At 34.7% G+C, this 24,987-nt stretch overlaps 1 pseudogene; it reads left to right on the top strand.

Annotated features, from left to right (window-relative positions):
- The window catches only part of LOC105241859, a 164,285-nt pseudogene that overhangs the window by 92,959 nt on the left and 46,339 nt on the right, over positions 1-24,987 (top strand).

Here is a 24,987-nt window from a genome sequence, read left to right as displayed (position 1 = left end):
TAAAGAACAATTAAATAAAATCCAATATGATACAGTTTAAAAAAAGATTACTTATGTTGTTCAATGCAGGGTTAGTTTTTTTTAACATTAATTATATTTTTTGAGTAAAGTACTTTTCTTGGCTCTTCCTTTCCTCCATAGACTCCTTCTTCATGATTCAATTTATTTTATTCTTATAATTTATATAAGAAGGTAAGCAATTTCAAGTAGAGAAAAATCTGTACTATCCTTGGGGTAGCCAAGTTTGGTAGCTCAGAGAATAAAATCAACTTCATTTTTTTTTTTTAAGATTTAAAAACCTCGTAACAGTGACATATAATTTCGAGATCAAAACTTATATTGAATTTTATACATTTACTAGTAGAACTGTTATATTTTCAGGTATAAAGTACTACACACATTTTAAATTGAGGTAAAATTCCGAGAACAACCCTAGATTTATTGAGGCTTACGTAGGTTTTTCAATAAAAATAAATTGATGGCTAAGAGGTAAATGAAAAACTAATATTCTTCCCTTTATTTTTGTTTATTCTTATTTTTTTAAAGATTTTATATATTTATTTGAGAGAGAGAGACAGAGATAGTGAGCATGAACTCCCCACTGAGCAGGGATCCTGAAGTGACCTGGGGCTCCATCCCAGTACCCTGGCATTATGACCTGAGCCGAAGGCAGATGCTTATCCTATTGAGCCATCCAGGTGCCCCAAAATATTTTTCCTTTTAAAAATTTCATTTGAATTTTTCACTAAAAACATTTTTAAATATGAAAAGCAGTAATGTAGAATCAATTATTTTTTTCTGCATGTTGACATATGACATACATTTCTACATGTGATTATTCCATTACTAATTAATTATTATAAAATGGATAACCCACACACCAGCAGATATCAGATCAAAAATCTTTTTGTTGTTATTGCTGCTATTCATGCAAGTCATTTAGGCTTTGTGGACCATATGCTCTCATTTCTGCCACCTTAAGAAAGGAGCTGGAGATAATACAGAAACTCACTTCAGTGCTACTGTGTTTCAGGAAAACTTTATTTGTAATTGTCAAGTTTGCCATACAGACTGACACTTGCCAAGCTTATTTTAATCAATAGTCTATAAATTAATAAATAAATAAATAGAAATGATCTTTAATTATTCAATGATCATGGTGCATCCAAGTTATTCTGGATGAAAAAAACATTACATCTATTTAATTTCTCTTGAATGTATCCCTGCATTTATTCATTCTATGCAGTTTTATCAAATACCTATTAGTTCTCAGACACTTTGGTAGAATACATGTATACAAAAATGTATGTATTTAGATATTGTACAACAATATTTCTCATTTTTGAAATTAAATATCTGTTAATGTTTGCTACAAAGAATTTTCTCTATAAGTAAAAATAACTAATAATAAAAGTTTCAAGGATTTTCTCACTTTACAAAATGTTTATTGAATCATTGCTTTTAATAGAAGAATGTCAAAATTATATTAGCACTCAAATCTTCCCTGATACCTCATATCAGTGGGACACTTGTGATCACCAATACCAATTTATTACTTGTATATTTTCTGACAGATTATTACTGAATTTTCTCAAAAACAACCAGAAAAGAGAAATCAGTACTTTAAGAGAGACTGAATGTGTGGTTTACCACTGAAGTTTCCCATTAGAGTTAGTCCTAAGGTAATAACATTAAGTTGAGAGACTTGAATGCAACAAAAAGGAACCACGAAATAACAAGGAAACGTGCGATGTGCACAAATTAGACACAATACAATATAAATATCAGATTATTACTGTTATCAATAAAGAAATAATGATAGCAGAAATATTACACAAATAAATGTGAATAAAAATTGCTATTTAAAGCCTGCCATTTTGACATGAGCAAAGAACTTTGGGTTTTGTTCATTAGGTAGAGTTGCTATTATTGAAACGTCAGCATCTGGTATGTTATAGCAGGTCTCCAAGTTAAGTCTTCTAACTCAATGAAAAAAAATGTGATATTTTACATGTTCACAGAAAAAGAACTTTGATTTTTTAAAATATTAATGGACTGACTTTTCCAAGGCTTAAAAGAGTGTAAAACATTTATTATTGTCGGAAAATGCATTTTTTAAAAAGCTGACTTCTAGTTTTTTTTCAAAAGACAGCCTTCTCATAATTTAATAAATTCTTTTCAATTCCTTTTAAAAATTTGAGTACAGGTGCCTCACAATGTTACATTAGTTTCAGGTGTATAACATAGTGATTCAACATCTCTATGTGTTATGCTTACACTCATCATAAATGTAGCTAACATCTATCACCATACAACACTATTGCAATATCACTTACTATATTCCCTATGCTGCGCTTTATTCACTTCATAAGTGGAAGCATGTATCTCCCACTCCTCTGCATTCATTTGGTCCTTCCAACCCTTTCCCTTTGGTAAACATCAGTTCTCTGTATTTTGAACTCTAATTCTGCTTTTTGTCAGTTTAATTTATTTTGTTTTTTAGATTCCACATATGAGTAAAATTGTATGGTATTTGTCTTTCTTGATCTAACTTCTTTCACCTAACACAATGCCCTCTAGGTCCATCCATGTTGTTGCAAATGGTAAGATCTCGTCCTTTTTTATGGGTACATAATATTCCTGTGTGTGTGTGTGTGTGTGTGTGTGTGTGTGTGTGCATCTTCTTTGCCCACTATTTATTGATGGGCACTTAGGTTGCTTCCATATTATGGCTATTGTAAATAATGTTGAAATAAAAATAAGGAAAGTATATATATGTATATATATAGCTTTATATATATATATATAAATTAGTGTTTTCATTTTCTTCAGGTAAGTATCTACTTGTGCAATTACTGGATCACATATTAATTCTGTTTTTAATTTCTTGAGGAAACTCCATATTGTTTTCCACAGCGGTTGCATTAATCTGCATTCCCACCAACAGTGAATGAGGGCTCCCTTTTCTCCACATTCTCAGGATCATTTGTTACTTCTTTTTTTATTTTAACCATTCTGATATGTATGATATCTCCTTGTGGTTTTGATTTACATTGTTCTGATGATTAGAGATGCCAAGCATTTTTCCCTGTGTCTGTTGGCCATCTGTGTGTCTTCTTTAGAAAAAATGTCTATTCAAGTCCCCTGGCCATTTTTAATTGGGTTGTTTGGTTTTTGGTGTTGAGTTGCATAAAATCGTTATAGGCCTCACAGTTATGTTTTTAATCTATTTTGAGTTGACTTTTGTGGATGATGTAAAAAATTGGCCTAGTTTTATTCTCTTGATATAGCTTCCAGTTTTCCCAGCACCGATTATTGAAGAGACTGTCTTTTCCCCATCATATATTTTTACTTCCTTTGTTATAGATTAATTTACCTTATAAAACATGGTTTTATTTCTGGGCTCTCTATTCTCTTCCATTGATCTCTGTATCTTTGTGTCAATACCATATTGTTTCAATTACTATAGCTTTGTAGCATATCTTAAAATCTGGAACTAAGATACTTCCAGCTTTGTTGTTCTTTGTCAAGGTTGCTTTGGCTACTTCAAATCTTTCATGGTTCCATACAAATTTTTGTATTATTTGTTATAGCTCTTGAAAAATGCTGTTGAAATTTTGATAGGGATTACTCTGAATTTGTAGGCTGTTTTGGATCGTATGGACATTTAACAATATTAATTCTTCCAATCCATGAGCACGGGATATGTTTCATTTATTTTTTGTCCTCTTCAATTTCTTTCAACGTTGTTTTATAGTTTTTGGAGTATATGTCTTTTACCCCCTTGGTTAAGTTTATTTCTAGGTGTTTTATTCTTTTTGGTGCAATTATTAATGGAGATTTCTCTCAATTTCTCTTTCTACTACTTTGTTATTAGTGTATAGAAATCCAACAGACTTCTGAGTTTTAATTTTGTATTCTGAAACTTCACTGACTTAATTTATTACTTTGAATTGTTTTTTGGTGGAATCTTTAGGGTTTTCTATATATGGTATATTTGCTGCAAATAGTGACAGTTTATCTTCTTCCTTACCAATTTATTGTTCATTTTTCTAGTCTGATTGTTGTGGCTAGGAGTTCTATGCTGAATAAAAGTGGCAAGAGTGGACTTCCTTGTCTTGTTACTCATCTTGTAGGAAAACATTTCAGTTTTTCACCATTGAGTATGATGTTAGATGTGGGTTTTTTATTTATGGAATTTATTATATTGAGGTATGTTCTCCGTAAACCCTCTTTGGTGAGAGTTTTTATCATGAACAAATGTTGAATTTTGTTAAATATTTTTCTACATCTGTAAAAACAATCATGATCTTTATTCTTCTTTTTGTTGTTGTGTATCACTTTGATTGATCTGTCAATATTGAGCTCTTCTTGCATCCTCAGAATAAATCCCACTTGATTGAGGTGAATAGTCCTTTTAATGTGTTGTTGAGTTGGCTGGGGCTGGTAGGAGTCCAGGGCTCACTGAGGCAGCAGACCAGTTAGTGCATCTGGACCTTGCACTAGTCTGTGTTTTCAAGGTGGAAGGGTAGCTTAGACCATGTCTACCATGCCCTTTCACCCAGAGATAGTTCCAGCAGCTCCCTGGCTATTTGGTGGCAATCTAGGGCTGGTTATTTTATATGCTAGTTGTTCTTCTAAACCACTGTTTTTTTGTGTGTGTGTGTGTGTGCCCCAAAACAGAAAAATCTGCTTCTGGTCCCTGAGTACTATCCCTTCCCACTGCAGTTTGTGGTATTGAGGGTGGAGTGTTTTTTCATTGCCGTGTTTCTGTCTCTCTTGTTGTTATCTTTTATAGTCTATCTTTTGTTGTGCTGAAGCTGTTCAGTCAGCCCTTAATTCTGCAAGAGGAATTGCTCTATCAAAAGCTATAATTTGGTGTGTTCTATGGAGAAGGTGAGTTCAGGGTCTTTCTACACTTCCATCTTGGACTAGAACCTCCAGCAAGTATGTTTTTATATGTATGCCTCTTCAGTCCAGAAATGGCTCATTGTTTTGCAAAAAACCCTCATGCATTTCCTAATGTGGAGCTTGTAATAATTAAATACCCAAACCAAATAGTTGGAAGGTTAAATGAATGGCATAATATATACCTTGTTCATAAAAGCTTGGATTTGTAGTCTTTAGACGTTTTTTGTCCCATTATGGGGAAACTGAAATTAGGAATTTATTCAAAGGAATAAGGAAGGGATTTAAATGTGCCACACTTTGTTATTCTTCTTGTGAATAATAATTTGTTCAAAAAATTTTATTCTTCAGCAAAACTCAGAGGAATTCCCCAGCTCTCCAGGACTTGAATTATCATAATGGGCCTTCTGAGTATAGACTTATGGAAGATCAAGTGATAAATGAATCTTTGGTCCACATCCTGCTCTCAGTGAGACCAATGAGACTGCTGAAAACAGAATCTTCATTTCCTTTAATCCCAAGTGGATAATTGAAATACTCTTAGCAGCTGACAAAGCTCTCATGTTGGTTTCCTGACCTGCAGATAATTGTCCATTGTGATAAAATTGGCCAGGTGTAAGCTTCTGAAATTGCCCCAGGCCCAGATAGCAAAGCAAATACAGCACAGTGTTCCAGGAGGAATTACAGAAATTATTGCATCATATAGGATATATTGGTGGTGATCATTATTATATCTAGCTTCAATCCATTCATATTACCTCAGGAAAAATCAGGTATATTATGACAGATAATAATGAATTTTGATGTAAGCTTAACCAAATGGTAGCCCCAGTTGTACCTGTTGTACCAGATACGGTATGTTAATTAGGTAAATCAATATCACCTATAGATATTGCAGACCAATAAAATCTCTAATGTCCAAGTGGAGTAAATACAGCTTTTTAAAGGAATAGAAGTATACAAGATAACTGGTTTTTTTTTTCTTTAGACTAAGGCTTTAATATTTTTTTTACCTAATTTCTTTAAGATGTTTGCTAAAATAACTAAGTTCATATATGAGTTTTACATTGTAAACTTAATTGACTTAGCTTCCTTAGATAATGTGGTGATACAAACATGTTCAAAATAGAATTTTCCCCTTGAAATCAGTAGTGGATACAAAGAAAATGTGGTTTATTTCCCAATGTATATATCCAACTTGTACAGATCTTTCCAAATACTAAATAGTCTGTAGGAGTTTTTATTGTATTTTCGTGTATTATCAGTTGTTTTTTTTTTTTTCTTATCTGGCCCCCTTTTAAATGGCTAACCAATTAGTCCTCCACATTATTTTTTAAACTTAGATGGTAATCTAATGTGAAGATAATCTTCCTCACTAATGAATATAACTTTGTGTATATTTTATGTTCATTTCAACTAGCACAGATCCTAGCTAGTCAAAGACTCATGGTTCTAAAGAAGGATGTATAGCATGTATGCATGAACAACAAGTTAAGCATTTCACCCTAAAAAGCATTTACATATAGTTTACATAGATTTGTTTACATTTAAAAATCAGCACTGAAGAAAATGTGCATAGTTTTATTTCCTGTTTTAATGCAGGTCTTTTAAATGTAGACATAATGTGCTTATTGACACATACCACTGCATGATATGATGTTATGTCAAAACATAAAAAGGAAATATATTAGAATATTTAATGCAAATATTAGTAAAGACAAAATCACAAATCTAAAGTTAGGTTCAATTCAAATATTTAGTTAATATCCAACAAATATTAGAACAGAAAGTTCTCAAACTTTTAACTTTTAAACATGATAACCAACTCTAATTCTGTCAGATTTCGAAATTTCAAGTCTTCTAGTCATTTAAACAACTTATACATATTTGTATAAAAGTTATAAAATATTAACCATTAGTGTAATGAACAAATAATTAATAGTATTCTGACTATAGTTAACATATATTTCAACGTTTATTTGGTCAAAACAGAATATATGACTTGTTTGTTACTATAAAGATTACAGTAATATAAATTGAAAAATAAAATTAACCTGGTGATGTGTTAGAGCAGAAAATATTTTAGGAAGCTCTTACAAAATGCTTAAAATGTATGTTATTTACAGTTGTCAAGGGAGATACAAGAAGAATCAGCTGGGGTATATTGAAATTAGTTGCCACTGAAGTGCAAGGTTATCTTAGAAAAAAATGTATATTAATTTTTCTTGCCTTACAATACATTATCATGTAAACAACTTCAAAAACACCTTTTGACTATCTCACAATTTCTGTAGGTCAGAATTCTGGGCTTGACTAATTGGGTTCTCTGCTCACTGTCTCACAAGGCTGCAATCAAGGTATCCATTGGGCAGCATTCTCATGTGGAGCTCAAGATCTGTCACCAAACTTATTCAGGTTGTTGGCAGAACTTAGTTCCTTGTGGTTGTAGAGCTGAAAACCCTATTTTCTTTTTGGGTGCTGGCAAGAGGTTGCTCATGGTGACATGTTGAATAAGTAGAATGGTCTGCTTTCAAAGATGGCCCTCAATGACTTTGCCTCCTGGTATATACAGTCTTGGCCAATTACTATCCTGGGAGTGTGAGCTCAACCCAATGAACTGCTTCTAACAAGTAAAATAGAACAAAATGAGGCAATGCCATTTCCATGAATAGGTTAAAATATCTGCCATACTCTCTCTCTCTCTTGCTGGAACTCTGATTAAGCAAGATGATATATTGAGAGATGCTCTTTGGAGAGGTGCAAGGGCAAGGAACTGAGGAAGGCCCTTGGCCAAAGGATTATGTGGAACTAAATCCTTTCAACAGCCAGCTAAGCCAGACCTAGATTTCTGAAGCACAGAAACTGTGAGGTGGCAAATTTTCATGTTTTTTTTTTCAAATTTTCAGGTTTTAATTAACTACATTTTGGAATAGTTTATTACATAACAACGTATAACTAATACAAGTTGTAGGTACACATCCATTCAAATGGTAGCAGTTACACTCAGTTTAATAATTTTTAGCATTTTGTAATATGACACTTTGGCATTTATATAGAATATTTTGCACTTGATTCATTCTTATGATGTATGCATAGAGAGAAAAATATCTTTTATATTAAATGAGAAACTGCTTCCTCCAAAGTTGGGTCCATGTTATATTCATTGAATTGAAAAATTTAAAGGATAAGCAGGTATTTTAGAGACATATGAATTTTGGAGTATACTATACAGATTTTCTCCCATTATGATGTAAAAACCATTTGTATTAGAATCACTAGGGGTTAGACTTACTGGAAAGAATACTAAAATGCAGGACCAATATCTTGTAGTGAAATAATCTCCGTAGGTAGAGTCAAGGAATCTACATGGTGACTTCCCCATCCCAAAGTAGTCTTTATAACCAACAAAACCAAGAGTCATTACTGTATATTTTTGTTTTATTGATCATGTTGCAAAAGGGTAAATCACATCAGAAAAAGTTCACATTTGTGAGTGCTCATTTTATGAATTAAGTGAAAAATGAATAATTTTTGTAAATGTGGTATTAAAAATCACTGCCCATTTTTCTTTTTGTCACAATGATTTCAAATATATAATGATGACCTAAATTAAGATTAATTTTATCTGTTTTTTCCAAGAGTAAATGAAATGATTTTTTTTTTTTTGAGAATACCACAGGAGGAAATATCTTTAATGTCACATTCCACACTATTAGAAAATAAAGGGAGATAATGCTAAGTGAAATAAGTCAAGCAGAGAAAAACAATTATCATATGGTTTCTCTTGTCTATGGAACATAAGAACTAGGAACATCGGTAGGAGAAGAAAGGGATAAAGAAAGGGGGGGGTAATCAGAAGGGAATGAAGCATGAGAGACTATGGACTCTGAGAAACAAACTGAGGGCTTCAGAGGGGTGGGGGAATGGGATAGGCTGGTGATGGGTAGTAAGGAGGACACTTATTGCATGGTGCACTGGGGGTTATACGCAACTAATGAATCATCGAACTTTACATAAAAAAATAAAATAAATAAAATAAAATAAAAAAATAAAATAAAATAAAATAATAAAAAAAATAAAGGGAAAAGGTAGATAACTCTTCACACTGAACCAAAAATATAACTTAAGGGTACCACCTGCCTCTCTTTAAATTATTTTTTGTTAAATGTATTGTTTCTTTTCTATTTTTGTAGAAAGATTTACTTTATTTTAATATTTACATATAAGTCTGAGATAGGAATGTAAACATATAATTAAATAACCTATTAATTTGAATATTTTTTCAAATTTTGCTTTTACAATGCTATAATGAATATTCTTCTTACTATTTTATGCTTGCTTAAGTAATTTTTTATGGATATATCATAAAAGTCATGTTTAAAAGCCACTATGAGACCTCCTTTATTTCCAGTAAGTTTTTACCAAAATTTCTTTTTCCCTCTTGGAAAAACAGTATCTTTGAGTGGTTAAGCCTGGAGCATGAGAGCATAATTCAGAATATGCATCTTAGCTAACTTTTAGCTGGGTAACAAATTTATTGAATCTTTTAATACTTCAGTTTTATTTTTTGTAGAGTGGTTCTAATGTTAATGCCCACTTCCTCAGGTTAGTGCTTAAAAGAGTAAATAAGAAAGATAATATATATAAAGCACTTAGGTTTGATCTGGACACATGGAAAGGACCCAGTAAATTTTGATAAGCACTTTTATTGATGTCATTACTTTTGAACTTACTATTCTGCTTGTGCTCCTCTTATCTCTTATACCTAGTTGTAGACTGTTTGGAAGCAGGTTTCTGGGATTCTTGATCATGATCTAAAACACCTTAGGACTGCAACTGGATATAGGTGGAGCTCAACAAATGTTTCTTTAAATGAATAATGAGAAGCCATTACTCAACTTTGATCCATATTCATTATGTCTTTACCATGATAAGAGGCTCTGACTGATTGCCAGGGAACTCAGCCTGATTAGAGTCCTGAATTAAAACTTTTCTAGGAGATGTAAATTAATGCAGAATGTAGTTTTAAAAGTCCCCGATTTGGCACCTTACTCTCCATAGGCAACCACTTTAAAATCTTTTTATATCTATTTAAATATTTTTTATGTAGTTATATATATATATATACACATATTATATGTGTAACTATTATATATAGTTTTATTTATATAGATGATAGATGATAGATAGATAGATGATAGGTTGATTCTGTTGTTTCTTTATTTCATTTTCTTCAATTTTACACATTATTTAGTGATTTCCAGCAATGAAAACAGTGTAATAAATCTACTTTATAATCCCTTGACTGCTCCAGTTGACTCTCTTTCCTCTCTAAGACTACCAATAAAAATTATATCATAATTTGATGCCTTGACTTAAATATTGTTCATGTAAATATTGTTTATGAATATCATTCAATCCTATAATTACTTTTATTTCTGTTGGGTTTGCTCTGCCCCCAACCCTTTGGATTAATATGTGCTTGTTTATTGCTGTTATTTAGTATTTAATTCTTCTTACATAAATATGCTCTACAGGTTTTCAACTGTACTTCTCTCAATAAAGCCAAACATGTAAATTAAATGATTAATTCCAGTTTCTTCTTGGAAACATCTTTCAAGCGTCCCTCTGTCATTTGTCTTCTATCTAGACCTTTGCTCATTAGACTTACTGCACAGGAGCATCTTAAATATTCTTTTCACCATCTTCAGAGAAATTCTCTCTATCTTTTTTTTATATTGTGAATCTTTTATTCGCTGGATCTTATAACTCATTTTTAAAATTTTGTTGCTTTGTTTGCTCATTTTGTAGAGTATACCAACTCATTGCTTTACGTTAAAGGAAGAACTTGCATATCGTAAAGTTCTTTTATTACATATTTTTTGGTTGGAAATAATTTTTCCTCAGAAATGTAAAATATTTATGTTATTTTATTTACCATTTTATTCCTGTAAAGATTTATGCCATTTAAGTCACAATCATTTGCATGCAAATATATTGTTTGTTTCTTCGGGGTTTTTTTTGTTATTATTTTCCTAGTTTTCACATTTCAATCTTTAGATCCCCTCTCTACATTTGATGTTAATTATTCTATGATGTATATATTAGGATTTTTAAATAATTATTACCATATTAGACACAGAATGGGTCTTCTCAAACCAGAAACCTAACAAATTTGGTTTTGATGTATTTTAATTATTATTTCTTTGGTACATTTTGTCACTCAAATTTTTTCTCTTTTTCAGTTCTCAAACTCTCGCTGGTTGAATAATGGACCTCTTGAAATGATTCTGTTCTTGACATTTTTTCTACTATTGTTTTTCTACTTTCTGTAAGATTTTACTAACTGTATTTTTCCTCTGAATACTTGTTTTCTGTTTATTATTTCTTATTTGTTTTTCATGACAGAGGCTTTCACATCTGGAGTTTCTTGCTTGCTCTGGATTTGGCACATTCAAATTATATGAAATTCAAATGTTTTTATCTATAAATAAAATTGTATTGTAATCCAGCCAAGATTATTTGTTTATGTACTGCCTGTGGCAGCTTTTGCCTTATAACATCAGTTTTACTAGTTGAGTAGTTATGACTGAGATTGTAGTTGAGCTCCCATTGCTTCACACTGCTGCTGGGCTTCCTGTAAATTGCAGTGTTGTAGCTATAACTTTACAACATTTTTAATGTCATACATATCGTAACACAAATTTTTTTCTTGCACGTATTATCAGTGCATATCTATCATGTAAAAAGAAAAAATAGAGTTCAATTGTCATGCTTTTAGGCACAGTGGAGTATAGATTATTTTGTTTTATAATTACATGGCAAAGCATTTTAGTTATTATGCAAGTATCCTCTAGCTGGGTTAAAATAATATAATATATATTGACATTACAAGAACAGGCATTTATCACAATATTCCCAATTCACAAAAAATGAGCAGAAAATTGGAAAAGTTAAAAAAAAATATTTTATCACAATAGAATTTCTCCACACACACACACACACACACACACGGTCAAGATGAAGTTGAAACCAAAGTACATTTTGGAATTTGCTAACACACATTATAATTGATGGTGGAGAAAAGGTGTGTGGAACAGAAAAAGGCAAAATTGGACAAATGTTAAAAGCTGGCAAGAATTTAAGAAGTTTAATGATTATGTTTATTCATTGTGTTAATTATTAGAAGGTAAATATGAGGAAATTATTTGAATCTCGTGTAATTAAATATAAGAGTCAATGATGAGCTTCATTTGATCTTATGGACTTAACCAACATTAGTTCTATACATTTTCGTCAAAAATAGAAGTTAAATATTTGGATTTGCCCTGGTACTTACCATTGTGGAGAAGTTTTAAGTGTTATTTCAACTTTATGGGCTCAAATTTTGATGAAAAAGAACTGCCCTCATCTACTACTATCAAACACGGAATGTCTTTGGAAATAAGCATTTGCTGCAGGCTTGATAATATTCTTTAAATGAATTCAACCTAGAATTACAAGGCAAAAATAAAAAAGCGCTAATGTACACAACTTAGGCTACAATAATGTCATTTAGATGAGAACTAATGTTTGAATCACCAGTAATGTCAAATGCTTTGTATACTTGCCATGCTATCAAAAGTTAAAGTAAGGGTAGCCTGGGTGGCTCAGTCAGTTAAGCAACTGATTCTTGATTTCAGCTCAGTCACGATATCAGGGTTGTGAGATTGAGCCCCGCCATCAGTCTCAGAACTGGGCATGGAGCCTGCTTAAGATTCTCTCTGTCCTCTTCCTCTGCCCCTCCCCAACTCTAAAAAAAAATTTTAAAGTAAAGCGAGGCCACCACTTCTCACCCCATTTGCAGCAGACATATTTTCTGAGCTCAAGCTACAGCTTTTTCCAGATCTCCATGAAAATGCAAAGGAAATTTTCATATTTCAAAATACATTTAACTGTTCAGTTGAAGAGCTTCCACCTAACCTGTAATTGGAAGTGATTAATCTGCAACATAATGATGTGCTAAAAGGCAAATATCAATAGAAGAATCTAAGAGAATTTGATAAGTATCTTCCAAGTCTTGAACAAGCTCAGTTAAAATCATATACTCATTGATTTATATCAGTTATTTGTCAGTACCTGTCTTTGTGAAAAGGCATTTTCAAAGATGAAATACAAAAAATCTCATCACATATCGTCATAGATTGGCATTTGAAATCCTTTTTTTGTTGTTAAGGAATACTAACTTTGAATTTTAATTAAGTGGAATGTTACCCCTAGTTTGCTAGGAATGCCATACACAAATTGGTGGCTTTTAACAGTATTTATTGTCTCCACCATTATGGAGCTAGAACTTCAAGATCAGGGTTTTGCACAATTGATTCCTTCTGAGGGCTCCGAGGGAGAATCTGTTCCAAGTCTCTCTTCTGGTGGTTTTCCAGCAACTTGTAGACATATCACACTGATCTCTGACTGGTGGTCATAAGCATGTCTGTCTCCTCCCCCCCCCCATTTTATAAGTATACTAGTCATATTGGATCAGGGCCCACCCTAATCTCATTTTAGCTTGATTACTTTTGTAAAGACACTATCTTCAGATGAGGTCACCTTCTGAGGTACTGAGAGGTATTAGGGTTTTAATGTGATTTTTGGGGAACACAATTCAATCCATAACTCCTTCTCTGAAAGTGAATTTCATTCTTATTAGTAGAACTGTATTATAAAATTTATAATCAATTTATTATTATTATTATATAAACGTCACCCACTATATTTTATGTAAATATGTTTTATATTAGTGCTACTTACTTGTTCCCCTACCTATCTGGCGATTCATATTCCAGTTTCTCAATTTTAAGTTTACCCAGATATACACTCTGCATTTGTAGAAAGAAATGAATACATAGCTGAAAAGTTCTATGGAGCAGACTCAGTAGGCTGTTTCTTTATGTTCAGTCATTTTCCCTGATTTAAACTCAATTCTTCCACCTTCCAACTACTGTACTTAGTGTTTGCAATTGTGAAGATTTTCTTGGGTTATTATATACAAATCACATCCACAGTTTTCAAAAACTTTTTTTTTTTTTGCATTCTGCTAAGTCATTTACCATGTATCCTCCACTTTTCTGCCATCTGCCCATCTGTCCATCTGATCTGTTGTACCCAGTGTCAGATTAAATCCACCATGAAGCAATACTGAGATAGAATAGGAGTGGAAAGAAACAGCCACACCCTGGTACCCTCACATGCTTAGTTATTGTCTGGGGGTAGCCTGAGGATAGCATGGCCTCAGTGTAAATGCTAAAGACAACAAAGGCTGTAGGCTAACTGCACTCCCTGTTGTTACATGGCAAGTTCTTTCTTGAAGGGATATCTGAACACTACATTTCCATTGCTGGCACAGTCCATTCGTGCTTCACATATTTATTTTCTTCATTCTTATAAAAACAAGTTTTAGGTTCACAGCAAAATTGCAGAGAATGGATAGACAGTTCCATTTATCCCATGTCCCTTCACAGGCATATGGTCCTCCTTTACTAATGTCCTTCACCAAAGTGGTACATTTGTTACAATCCATGAATCCGCACTGACACATCATAATCTCTCACAGCCCACAGTTTAAGTACAATTCTCTCTTGGTGGTACATTCTATGGGTTTGGACAAATGTATAATGGCATGTATCCATCATTAAGTATTACACAGAATAGTTTCACTGCCCTAAAAATCCTCTGTATTTCGCCTGGACATTCCTCCCCAGCTCTACTCCCCTGCAGCTGTGGCAAGCACTGATCCTTTTACTTTCTCCATACATTTACTTTTTCCAGAATGTCATCTATTTCGAATAATGCTCTATGTAATCTTTTCAGATTGCTTTCTTTCATTTAGTAATGCATATTTTAAGTTCCCTCCATTTTTTTTTTCATAGCTTGATACCTCATTTCTCTTAGTGCTGGATAAAATTCCATTATCTGAATGTAGCATTCTTTATATATGCATTCACCTACTGAAGGATATCTTGATTTGGCAATTATAAGTAAAACTTCCATAAACAATCATATGAAGGTTTGTGTGGAAATAAATTTTCAACTCCTTTGGGTATATACCAAGGAATGTGATTGCTGAATTATATGACAAAAGTATGTTTAGTTTGGTAAGAAACCACCAAACTATCTTCCAAAATGGCCGTACTAGTTTGCATTCCTACCCACAAATTTGCTTTTATATGCACATTTGCAGTGTAGCTCCTATTGGGTTTCAGTGAGCCTTTTTTCCTGAGGTGAAACTTACAAGTTGGGGGGATTTCAAAGAACAACAGGCACTTATCATCTCCTTCCACAGCTATATATGCTAAATTGCCTTTGTCCTTGGCTATTGCTTCTGTTGGTCTGTGTCTTAGCTGGTGATGTGACCCAGATGCCCGTTCCTGAGAGGTCTGAGGACATATTTCTCTGGTAGCCATATTTCCCTCATGCAGGATTGAGGCTGGTGAGAACAATTTTTTCCTCATAAGAAGATACTCATATTCAACATTTGGGGGCCTGAAAATCAAACTGACAAAATACAGATTAGCAAAAGAAAAGACAGATTTTTTATTCACATACAAACATAGGAGTTCACAGAAAGGATGTGACTAAAGGAGGTGGTTAGAATTTATAATAATGGGAAAGGGGGCAAGAAAGAGTGCTTATGGGACAATAAATAACATTTAGGAAAAATAAATGGGCCCTTAGGAAAAGAGATGGGTAGGCGATATGATAGTTCTGTGACAATGTCTGTTTCAGTGTGCTGCTGACTTCTCTCTAGTGATAAGAGTCACTGGTTGCAAAACTCCTGGGGAAAAGACTTATGACAATTGAATTATTTGGGGAGGTTCCGCTTTCAGACAGATAAGGGAGTTTAGAAAAAAAGCCTTTTCTCGAAGTCTCAAAATAACGTTTCTGTTACCGGGGCATATTCTAGACCCCTCGGTGGTGTACTTGTTTATTCATACATAATTGGGCAAGGGAGTAGCATCAGACAGCCTGGATTCCATGTGTTTACCTCCCTGCCTTACTGTGTAACAGCAACTTTACCTCCTTGGTTACCCCAATATTCTGACTTATTTTTTACCCACAGTTCCTTGGACACAAGACTACAATGTTTTCAGAAGGCCCCATATCTTGTAGCTTTTCCTTTGCAGAGTGTGATCTTCTGGGGACAAAGACAGCTTCTTTGTGCCTTTCAGGACTGTTGGTGCTTTGTCCTCTATACCATTTATACCTTGCAATGGATTGACGCTTAGCCTTCCAGACCTCATGGCTGGCCAGTATGTCAGGATCCGGTTCAGTAAGTGACCGACCATTCAGAAGTGTTCATCGCAAAGGGCTCTGTGACTGATAAGGTACAGTTACACTAAAGCTCTTTTTTAAAAGCTGTGTGATTCTGTCATGCAAATGATATGACCTTCCTCCAGAACCCAGAGGGAGGGGCTAACTTCCAATTCTTCCACTGGGCCACAAACTCCGCACTGAAACTTTTTTTACGGTCATCAGCTCTAGAGTCTGCAGGTTTTAGTCCCGAATTGCAGGACTGCGTGCGTTCAAATCTGAACCCGCTGCAGAGCCCTCTCCTGTTCCGGGCCCTATTGAAAGCTCTCAGCCTTCTTGTCATTAGGTTTATGAGTTGGACTATTCTTAGGTGAGAAAAATGGTTTACCAGATACTATGTTTCTTTGGGATGGCAAAGAATACAAGATGTAGCAATTTTCTTCTTACTGTGGAGGTAAATGGGCTGGTGTGGCCCTTTTCCCTGGACTGTTGAAAACACCACCGAAGAAACAAGTCTGATTCTTCCTAAAGTTTACTTCTATCTCCAGGAGTTACACGGGTAATCCCAAAACCTCCAGTGTGCTAACGATCCCCTGCTTAGTCCTCCCTACCAGCAGATATCATTAATTTAATAAATTTCTGTGATTTTTCAGGATGACCAGATGGCTCAGTTCTCATCAGACTGTACTATGACAGATAATGGACACATTAATATAGCCTTGGAACTGAGTTTTGAATGTATATTGTTGACAATTCCATGTGGTTTTGAACCATTTCTGATCTTACCTTTTTGTTTTTAGAGGGGGATATAAAAGAACACATTTAGCAAATCAGTGACTGCGTATTATATGCTTGAGGTTTTAATCTGTTCTGGCAAAGATAGCATCTCATGGACAGCAGCCACTGCTGTGGCTATGTCCTGGGTGAGCTTATAAAAGTCTACAGTACTTCTCTAAGCCCTAACTGAATTACGTAGTATCTAGATACATATGGAGATTTGCCAAGGACCACTACTCCTGCACCTTATCGATCTTTAAGGTAGCATTAATCTCTGACATTTTCCCAGATATGATACTGTTGAGATTTACCACAAAGGTATTGCCACTATGATAACTTTTGCCCCACAGTCCAAAGTCCAAAACCCAAATGGGTATTTTAGTTTCAATTGCACACACGTAAGATGGATAAATGATTTGGTAGGTCCATGAAACGATGACCAATGTAAGCTAGTGTTTGACCAGGATTTCAATAATCTTTGTATGCTCCCGTGAAAGAGAGACCAGGATGATGCTCTGTGTATCTGGATATATTACCTTATAACCTGCAGCTATCAATCATTGAAATTTATGGGTTTTCTCTTATCCCCACTGTACAATAAATGTTATTAGAGCCTTTTAGGAAAAAGATGGAGGAATTTTATATTATATAAATATATATATGGATAGACTATGGATATAAATGGATATGGTGTTTCTGGTTCTTCCTCAATAAGTTTCTGCATTCACAGCCCCTTCCAACTATGTGCCTTTACATTTTTGCTGTTTTATAAAACACACACATGCACACATACACATGAATGCATGCACACAGAGTACTTTCTTTTTTACAGTAATGCAAGATCATAAAAATGCCCTTGCAAGCTGAAATCAGGCAAAACATATTTAACAATGTATAGGAAAAATTATGATTTTTCCATGACCTCCAAACTTGTTTGTAAAACATTAAAAATTATCTTACTAAAAATGGTAAATCTAATATTTATTTAGTGCATTTTAATTTCAAACGTTAGAGATGTTGAGAGTTAAAGTGCCTTATTTTTTTGTAGAAAAATCACAAAGAAAACTTTGAACAGTGATTACTACTTTCTTACTGTATTACTTATAATTTGAACAGTCTTTTCTATGCCACGGGGAACTGACATACTCCTTTCCAAATCTGAATCATCTTCTAGCATTTTATTCTCTGCACTTTCGATGTCATGAAAAATAGAGTTCCTTTAATGAAACATTTTTTGGCCAGTGCCATTTCCTCTGGAACATCTTTATCTTTTTCATTATAACCGCAGATCTTGTTTATGCTGATAAGTTCATCTTCACTAAATTCCTCTGACTGCATATCTAGAGGTTTTTCAACTCCAACAGTTCAGCATTCCCAGAATCATTCATTTCTTCTGAAACTTCATTTCAACTGATTTGAATTTCACTTCCAGCACGATCCCTTTTTGTTCGTTTTTTCTGTTGTTGACTACTTCCCTCTTTGATTATGCATTGTTGTAGAATGTCATATGTGCTGCTTGGTAGGAGACAAATAGGTGGCACAATTACACACATTTTTCTGTGTGTGAATTGAATAACAAATGTGTATCCACAGAAAGGAATAAAATGATCAGTCACTGATCATGGTATGTATTTGTTATTCATTTGAGATTCGTGGACTGAAGAACTTGAATAAAACTGTAGTTTTTACAATTACTCTCAAGAGAACTGTGTAACTGACATTTGAATAGTGATGTAGGGAGGAGTAGGATTCTTTAGCTAAACTCTGGTAACCGAAATGTATGTATATCTGAGCCTATGCTCAGTGAGGACTGCCTCTGTCTGTGTGTGGAATGTGTGTTTATGTGTGGTTGTGTGTTCCCCCACTCAAAATCTACCGAATTAGAAATTCTAGGATAGAGCTCAGCAATCTTTATTTCTACAAGACCTCCAAGTGGTTTTGATAGATGCTAAACTTACATACCCACATATACATCATAATCATTGTCGCTTAATCATCTATTTTGCTGAGGGATGTATTTCCACAGCTTTGTGCTGGTCAAGCTACCTTGGCTGCGATGATAATTGGGACACCCATGTCTGGCTACTGGTGGCCAAGCACTAACACCTGCTCTCCACTGTTCCAGGTACCATCATTACCAAGAATACTAACAAGCCTACTTTGTGACTAGTTCTATCATCTCTGACCTGCAGAGGGAAACTACCAGGGAACATAGTGATGCTGGCACCCCTGTCACTACTGAATTTCTTTCTTTCTTTTTCTTTTTTCACTAGTGAATTTTTTTTTTTTTTTAGATTTTATTTATTTATTCAACAGAGATAGAGACAGCCAGTGAGAGAGGGAACACAAGCAGGGGGAGTGGGAGAGGAAGAAGCAGGCTCATAGTGGAGGAGCCTGATGTGGGGCTCGATCCTGTAACACCGGGATCACGCCCTGAGCCGAAGGCAGACGCCCAACCGCTGTCCCACCCAGGCGCCCCTCACTAGTGAATTTCTTATGGGTTTGGTGAAGGGTGTGTTCTGGTTCTTTCCTTGAAGCATATCATGGGATGCCTTTCCATAACTGAATGGTTCATTCACTTAAGTGTTTCTAGCCTCAGGTCATGATCCAAGGTCCTGGGATTGAGTCCCACATTCCTCTGCCTTCTGCTCCCCCTGTTATGTTCTCTTTCTGACAAATAAATAAGTAAAGTCTTTAAAGAAAAAAAATAAGAAAAAAAAAGACACATACTTGAAGGATCTTCAGGCTTCACATAGTATATCCATTCTAATATGCCAACTATACTTTTATCCTTTCCTCTACTGTCTGCTACAATAGTTCAGACATTTTCACTTCATATGGAATGGGCATCACTCCTTAGAGCCACTTGTTTTAGTCTGTTCAGGTTGCTCTGACAAAATATCACAGACTGGTGGTTTATAAACAAGAAACATTTTACTTCAGGGGTGCCTGGGTGGCGCAGTCGTTAAGCTTCTGCCTTTGGCTCAGGGCGTGATCCCAGGGTCCTGGGGATGGAGCCCCACATCAGGCTTCTCCGCTAAGAGCCTGCTTCTTCCTCTCCCACTCCCCCTGCTTGTGTTCACTCTCTCGCTGGTTGTTTCTCTCTGTCAAAATAAATAAATAAAATCTTTTTTAAAAAATAAACATTTAACTTCATAATTCTGGAAGCTGGAAGTCCAAGGGTCAGGGTGTTAACATGGTTGGATAAAGGACTTATTCCGGGTTGCAGACTTCTTGTTATAGCCTCACATAATAGAAGGATCAATCAAACTCTCTGAGGCCACTTTTATGAGGGTACTAGTCCCATACAGGAGGGATCTGACTTTATAACCTTCTCAAAGTGCCCACCTCTTAATACCATCACATTGGGAGTTGAGATTTCAACATATGAATTTTGGGGGACACACACTTTCAGACCATAGCACCTTATACCAATGAGTTGTGTGGTCCTTCCAAATCTGTGGCCATATAGCATGTACCTAAGTCTTTGTTAACCTGTTGTTGCAAACATACCACTTCTACCCAAACACCCAAGGTCTTAGTGTGTTAAATATCACACACCAAAAGAATTATCTCCAAATCAAAACTCCTCAGTATCAAATATTATGTTTTGTTTACTTCGACCAAATGCCCTCAAAATCCAGTCCCATACTACTGCCAATGCAAACTGACTAATTCTTGGAGGTTTTTTGGATTATAATCCCTCTGCTTCATTACCTCCACGTACATTATTTTTCAAATTAATCCCAGCTGGCTGCCTGGCATCTGGAGAGGAAGTGAGGACAGACATCCTAAGGAGGGACACAGTTGCTTTGCAGGCATGAGATTTGTAAAGTGTCTTCACATGCTGGGGATTCCCTCAGTCTTAATAGGGAGAGTTTGGTCACTTGTGAAGGCCCTAAGGATATAAAGGAATCATGAGAGTCAAAATTTTTAATGGTATCTACCCAGATATTTTCACCTTAGGTGCCATAACAGATGTCTTCAGCAGATACCGTTTTTGAAGCTTGATAAGTCTATGAAATCCTGAAGCAAGCCTTTAGCTTTTCCACTGCCTGTCATTAACCAGAAAGTTCCTCTGTTCTTCTTACCTAATTTTCATAGTTTATTAACAGACTTCAATTTTTCATTATCCCTCTGAAAACATCAATTCAAGTTAATAACAACCAGTCAGTTCCATTGTCCTTGCATGCATTGTTCTACTAATTTTCAAAGCCTTTTTTATGCAAAATGCACAACATTCCCCTCTACTGGAACTTTCTTCCAAATCACCCAATGGATACTTTAACAATAAGGCTTTCACACTGTGTTGAGACTATCCATGCCCCGCATACTACCTCAGATGAGGACTTCATTGCCAATGAGACAGGTGTTCTAGTCCCGAATTTCATCCTACCAACCTGCTTTACTGCACTCTTCCCCAACTGTGCTAATTTAGGACCTATTAGAGACAGATGCTGATATGCAGTTGGAGTGCAAAACTTTTATTAATGGGATGCTGTTGTGAAAGGAAAGAGAGGAGGAAACAGGACAAGGCAGGAAGACTCCTGACTGTGAGGCAAAAATCACATTAATGAAAAGAAAGAGAAGGAAGCGGAGCTAAGCAGAGGAAGTCTCCGACTGCACTGTGCTTCTGACAATGTCCCAACCAACCCAACAGGGAACTCTGGAGCAAAGAAATAGCCAGACTCTATTCTTCCCACTGTGTTTAGTCACTGGCTGGGCAAATGCATGGGAAGAGGATGACCACGGCTCAAAATCAGGCAGCTTCAAAAAGCACTATAGCTAACTGCTGTCAACTAAATATACACCTCTTAAAGTTCAAAGACAAGTTCTTTTCTGGAAGGAGTTTGAAGCAGCACATTCTTGCCATATAACCTCTCTTGTGTGTTTATGACTTTATTATGGCCTCAGAGGAAGCAGATATATTTAGACCTATATTCAATATGCCAAAGAATATATTTTATATAAGGAGCAAGAGTAGATAATAAGTTCTCTCAAAACTGAAAATATATTTCTAATAATATGGTGAAAGAAAGTCTGGGATGATAAGTCTGAATAGCTGTTGGAGTTTCCACAATAGAATATTTTTAATAACCTTGTTATTTTAAAAGTAATATTGGTGTTTTTTTCTTGTTTCTTTTTATGCAATCAGATTTCACCAGATTGTCATCAGAAATTTTTTCAGATGATTTTTTTTTGTTTACATGATACAATAACTAAATGTTATCTCAAAATTATTTTATTTTTGAAGCTTCTTTTGCCTGTCTTTACAGACTATCAGAGATTTTGCTTGGTTTTTACAAAAATTCATTCCTTTACTGGTCTACTTTTGGAATCCTGTCAGTTGTCACCAATCCTAATGCTCTAGGCATATTTGTTCAAATGAATACAGAGATTGTTGTTTACATGATTTTCCTATGAATCTGGTTGTATACAGGAATGCTGTCAACGACTGTTGTACAGCTCTGATTTTCCTACTATAGATTTTTGTGTGTCACAAAGAATCTACTATTGCTTTTGAAGTGTATCCTACCAAGCCACTTAAGCCTAAAGGCATCTATTTTGTGGCTAAGCATCCAATCAGTTGATCCTTGGTTCACTTTTGCTAGTATCAAATGTAATGTGACCACCAGTATCATCTTTCCATCACAGATGACATTATACCTCAGAACCATGAAGAAACAGACAACATTCATAGGTAGCATCTGACTAAATCTCAGATCTGGAGATTTCAGCGTAAGGCTGAATTCAGTACCTCAGACTGAGTGTCAGAACAGTTAAGGGTCATCAGTGCTGCAGTGTGAAGAAAACAACTCATTGTATCAGGTATCCAATTTATTAGATAAGAATTGAATGCACTGAATAAAACTGAAATTTGAGAGAGCTGGCTATCACTGCTAAAATGTTACAAACAATATTATAAGAGGTCTGTATATTCATATATCTCAGAATCAATAGATTTTTATGACTACTTTAATGTTAGTCTTTTATTAGAAACCAGAAAATGCCTAATGTTTTAAAAACACAATCGAAGTATTACTGGTGTTTGACACACCTATCTCAAGGAACTACCCTACTCATTCTGTAGCTATATATTTATCATTCACACTTCTAATAGTCCTACTCAAGAGATAAAGAAAAAATATTTAAATTCTTTTAATAAAAAAATTAAAATTTTTCCAAAGAACTTAGAATGAAGAGAAAAAAATTGTAAGCCATCTAATAAAGTGCAAATTCCACAATCATTTGGAGGGATTCTGAGGTAGAAATAGAAACTCTTGAAAAAAGAATCTTAGGTTCCTTAGATTCTCAAAAGTGTGTGTGTGGGGGGGTGTGAGTGTGGATGTGTGAGAGAGAGAGAGATAGAGAGAGAGAGATTGAGAGAGAGGGGGGCTATATGTTTTTAAACTGCTCAGTTTTGATCTGAATGATGGATAAAACATTAAACAATGATTTGGCCATGATTCTAGATTCTTTCTAGCCTCAAATAAAAAGAATTGTTAACTAAGCAGAATTAGAAATGTAAGAGTATAATTTTAATTAAAGGATTTTAATTTTAGAACAATTTTAAATTTGTAGAATAATTGAGAAGGTAATGTGGAGGGTACCTATATGCCCCCTCTCCTATATAGTTTCCCTGTTATTGCACCTTGTATTAGCATAATGTATCTGTTATTATTAATGAACCAGTATTGATAAATTTTTATTAACTACATTCCATTGTTTGGAGTAAGGTTTAAATCCATTTAATGCTCATAGGATCAATAATAATGACTTTTCTTTCATTTCTGATATTAAAAACGTGTGTTTTCTCTCTTCTTTTTCTTGGTTTATATAGCTAAAGGGTCATCAAATTTACCCATCTTGTCAAAGAATCAGCCTTGTTTTTTTTTTTTACTTTGTTATTGATGTCCTGTTATCATTTCATTTGAACTTTGCTGTAATTATTTCCCCCTTCTGTCTGCTTTGCATTTAATTTTTCCTTGTTTCTTTTGTTCTTAAGAGTGAAATTAAGATGATTGATTTTTTTAATTAATAATATTTTTTTATTATATTATGTTAGTCACCATACGGTACATCCCTGGTTTTTGATGTAAAGTTCGATGATTCATTAGTTGCATATAACACCCAGCGCACCATGCAATACGTGCCCTCCTTACTACCTATGACCAGTCTATCCCATTCCCCCACCCCCATCCCCTCTGAAGCCCGCAGTTTGTTTCTCAGAGTCCATAGTTTCTCATGCTTCATTCCCCCTTATGATTACCCCCCCTTTCTTTATCCCTTTCTTCTCCTACCGATCTTCCTAGTTCTTATGATTGATTTTAGATGTTTCTTCTTCTCTAATATGTGAATTCGGTGCTATAAATTTCCCTTTAAGTACTGGTTTTGTTGTATCCCATGAGTTTTGATAAGTTTTATATTTTTATTTTCTTGTAGTTCAAAATATGAATGTATATGTGTATGCATTTTATTATATATAATATGTAATACAAAATATGAATTTATGTGTGTATGTATTTTATTACATATAATATATAACACATATATAGAGAGAGAGGGAGACACAGAGAGAGAGAGGGAGAAAGAGAGAGAATGCAGGGGAGGGGAAGAGGGAGAGGGAGAGACAATCTTAAGCAGGTTCTATACCCAGCACAGAGTCTGACTGGGGGCTCTATCTCATGACCCGGAGATCATGACCTGAACTGAAATCAAGAGGCAGATGCCTAACCAACTGAGCCACCCAGGTGCCCCTGCATGTATTTTAGATAGAACTAAATTTTATTTTAAAAATTATTTGGGGGGCGCCTGGGTGGCACAGCGGTTAAGCGTCTGCCTTCGGCTCAGGGCGTGATCCTGGTGTTATGGGATCAAGCCCCACATCAGGCTCCTCCGCTATGAGCCTGCTTCTTCCTCTCCCATTCCCCATGCTTGTGTTCCCTCTCTCACTGGCTGTCTCTATCTCTGTCAAATAAATAATAAAAAATCTAAAATAAATAAATAAATAAATAA

Source organism: Ailuropoda melanoleuca, chromosome 11 (assembly GCF_002007445.2).
Source record: "Ailuropoda melanoleuca isolate Jingjing chromosome 11, ASM200744v2, whole genome shotgun sequence".
NCBI classification, from domain to species: domain Eukaryota; kingdom Metazoa; phylum Chordata; class Mammalia; order Carnivora; family Ursidae; genus Ailuropoda; species Ailuropoda melanoleuca.
The sequence above is the reverse complement of the archived record's forward strand: the minus strand, read 5'-3'. Positions and strand labels throughout refer to the sequence as shown.